The sequence below is a fragment of the Xiphias gladius genome, chromosome 11, assembly GCF_016859285.1.
Source record: "Xiphias gladius isolate SHS-SW01 ecotype Sanya breed wild chromosome 11, ASM1685928v1, whole genome shotgun sequence".
NCBI lineage: Eukaryota > Metazoa > Chordata > Actinopteri > Istiophoriformes > Xiphiidae > Xiphias > Xiphias gladius.
Genome location: NC_053410.1, coordinates 21,852,449 through 21,856,431, shown reverse-complemented (window position 1 = coordinate 21,856,431; position 3,983 = coordinate 21,852,449).

Genomic DNA, 3,983 nt, shown 5'->3' with positions numbered 1-3,983 from the left:
GAGAGGGAATACAGGTGTAACATTCCCGCCCTTGAACAGGCTGTATAAAAGGGGATCCTGTCTCCCTCTCGCTCTCTGTCCCTGAAGGTGGCTCAATCAGACAACAACGGTGGCTGTCTGTCGTTGTCAAAAGACATTTCAATTTGTTGACCCTCCCCTGGGTCCGGGCAAATTACCACTTCAAAGGCTGCCAGTCCCCAGGTCGTTCCCTCTGGGGTCGGCCAAGTACGCTTGCCACCCCCCCTTTCTCTCTCTCACCCTGCTGCTCAGCAATGCTGATGAGAGCCCGGGCCCCCTTGATCACGCCTGCCCCTCCATTCGAAAGAAAACTCTTTCCAGTAGAATAGGGAGCATGTTTTATTAATCAGCATGAATAGTGTAATGTCTTTAATTCATGTTAGGTGGAATGTGTTCACAGCTTTTTAACCACTGGAAACGAGTAAATGGGAAAGATGTTACTAATCATATATCCTTTTAATTAAGTAACTTTATGGTGCAGCTAATACAAATTACTGGATGACCAAGAACCTTTTTCATAGCCTTATGGTATAAGTAAAAATGAAACAATCCCATTTAAACTGGGGATGGTCCATGTCTTTTGTCATGGTGTTTTTTTTAATACTATCACTAGAAGTTGGCAAAGTCATGAATTTTTAAGTTCTATAGTAGCTTTAAAGGGATAATTTAACCGCTATGCTTTCTTGTAGAGAGCTAGACAAAAAGATTGATACTACACTTACGAGTGTACACTATATAAAGCTAGCAGCTAGTCAGCTTAGCGCAAAACCAGGAAGAAGGGGGAAAGAAGAGGCCTAGTTCATTTTACATTTTTTGTACAGATTAACAAACAAGATATCGTGTTAGCTGCAGCTCTAGCTTTGTAATTAGCCTACAGACATGAGAGTGGTATTAAGCTTCTCATTTAATTCTTGGCAAGAAAGTAAATAATCATTGTTCCCGAAATGTCCGACTATAGGAATAAAGATACAATCACTCAGAAGTAAAAAAAATCACAATAGCCAAAACTGCTACAAAAGTGAACTGAACGAGGTTGCAGGGAAATTACAAGCATTTTTTGCACCCTGGACGTATTGTCACACATGTGTTTGTGAATTTGTGATATGGATCTTTGTCTCTTTGTCAGTACAGGTTGTGTCATCTGTCATAATTTTGATGACTTTATCTTGTCATATTAAAACTATTTTACGGACCTGTCATTTGGACACTGACTGTTTTGTCTCTTTGGACCTCTCCTTGTCTCATTCTGCTTTGGAAACTCACATACCAAACTGGTGATTGTCAAACCTCTTTTATAGCTGACAAAAACTATTAACTGGTGTTAAATCTGACAACACCCACAATGGATCAGCTTCATGTTAATACTTGTTATTTATCATATACAGCTCGCCATTTACACTGTGGAGTCAAAGCCTTTTTTCATGAAGTGTTTATCTTGTAAAGCCAGTATAAGAGACATTTGACACGCTGTAAACAGGGCCAGTTACGTAATTTTCTTGTTGTTTTCTGAGATGAGAGATCAAGAGTTGAAAGTGCGATAGAAGTCAATTTCACAACATTACTTCCTGTCAGTGCCATCATAGTGTCCTCCATCATGAATCTGAATCATTAACATCATGTCCAGTGAAACGTCGGTGTATGAGGCTTGGTGTGAATTGCCTCTCTTAAAGATGAGCCTAGAGGCAATAATACTCTCAGACTGCGTGTGTGAATGAGGTATAAGACAGTAAAATCCTACCTGCTTGCTCGTTGTAAGTCACCGTGGATAAAGACATTAGCTATGACCCTAAAATATGACATGAAATATAAATGACTTGAGGTATTAAATGCAGTACAAAGACACGAAGTGAAGAACTAGCTTCCTTAATGCAGTGAGAAGATTGATTTGTGTTAACAGAAATTTGCGTAATGCTTCGGTTGTTCCACCGTGTAAGTTTTTGTTTTGTTGGGTAAATGAATGATGACAATCCCTCTTTCAGCATGCGTGCAGCTTCTCTCCTATTATTAGAGGGATTGTAATAAGCTCTGCAGAGAGTAAAGCAGACATTACAGAGCTTGGCATGGAGCTGACAGAGAGTGAAGGCACGCTATTGTTTGAGTTGACTGACACTCCCGGAATCGCCATGCATCACCATCGCTTTAATGTGGCGTGCTGCTGTTGAATAGCTCTGTTTGGTTTGATCAGGACTAATGGTGCATTAATATGGCAATTAAAGATCAAATGCTGTTTAATGAAATAATTAGTGTTTGCACCCCGTTCAACCCTGCCTCTTTGGGTCGTTTCTCTGGGCCCTTGCACAGAGTGTTGCGGGTCTTTTCCTTTGAAATCAGTGCTCAAACTGTGTCTGTGTTCTTGGGCGGTCCCTAGGATCATTCAGGAGAGGGGAGACCAAAATATAAAGATAACAACCAGCTGCAATGTAACAGAAAGGTCACGTCCTTGTAAATAAATGAAATGAAATGAACACTGCGAAGAAAAGCTGTATGAAATTTGACATTCATTTTTTTGTAACATAAAGGATCGGTGTAAAAATGTATCCGGTAACAAAACAAATTTTTCGAAATGTGATTTCAAACAGGGCCAGATTAACTTGTTAGGAGACCCCGGGCCAAAAATGAGCTGTGGGCCCTTATTGATCCACCCTACACGCTCATTTTTCCCCAATGCATTTTGCCCAGGAGCCCAGAAACCAACCAATATTTCTACACTTTACATGCACCACATATACTATGTGTCAGATGGTTTGTAATGATTTGATTAAACACAAATGTGTATAATAATAAGCATAAAACAAACTGAAATATTAAAGGTATTAAAACTACATTATGACAGAGGACCCTTCTATACAATTATGCTTCAGTGGTGCATATTGTATCCGACACAGATTTGCAGTAGCACAATGCACAATGGCACAATGTAAATGCCATACAAACGTGGGGTCTTTGTGGCGCCAAAGAGTCTGAGAACCTTGGGCAGGTCTTTATTTTTGGAGGGATATTGGAGGAGATATTAAACAGTGGAATAATTTTATTAAGAATGAGGACATTTGCTCTATTCAAATGCATATTTCAGAGGAGCTTACATTTTTATGCAAACTACCTGCCATACATAAAATTAAATCAGACGAGTAATGTATGTTCTCATTTAAATGGTGATCCATACCTATGGAGACACAGATGTACTGTCATGTGCCTGGGGGACAACAGGCCAAAATCATGTCATATCATTACTGTCATTACGACAGAAATTATTTTATTTTCTTTAGTGAAATATACCTGGAACACTCAAATTCAACATCATCTCTTTCTTGGGGTTTACTTAACTTTAATACAGGATCCTGGACCCTCCCAGCCCCCCTTTATTCAAAGCCCATTTCAAGTCCTCTTACATGCTGACACGCGCTGTATGCACATACACACACACAAACAGTATTCCTTCTAGTGCTGCTAAATTAGCAGCATTAGAATACGCTTACATTAGCATGAGCCAATCGTGAAACAAATACCTGAGGGACAGTGAGTGACCTAGACACACATACACCGACACACACACACACACAAACACACACACACACACACACATATACGAACAGAGACACATGCTTATAATATACTGTAAATATATAATTCATATATACATGTATCTTGATCTTACTGTTCAATTTTGGCTGAATTGTATTTTAAGGCTTTGGTAACATTGTTTTTGGAACTTTCATGCCAAAAAAAGCACCTTTGAATTTGAATTTAAATTTGAATTTCGTGGCACATAAGAGCTGCTGATCGAAATGGAAATGTGGAGCTCTGGCTCTGCCTTTCTATAGCTAACATCATGTGGTGCCCATTTTGTGCTAAAGTTGCAGAGGGGAGATGTGAGGGTTGTCAAGTTGTTTCTAGTTTTTGACATTTCCCCTGTTTCGTCTCTCTCTTCCTTTCTGTGAATGTCTCATCCTGAGTGAGCTAAGATC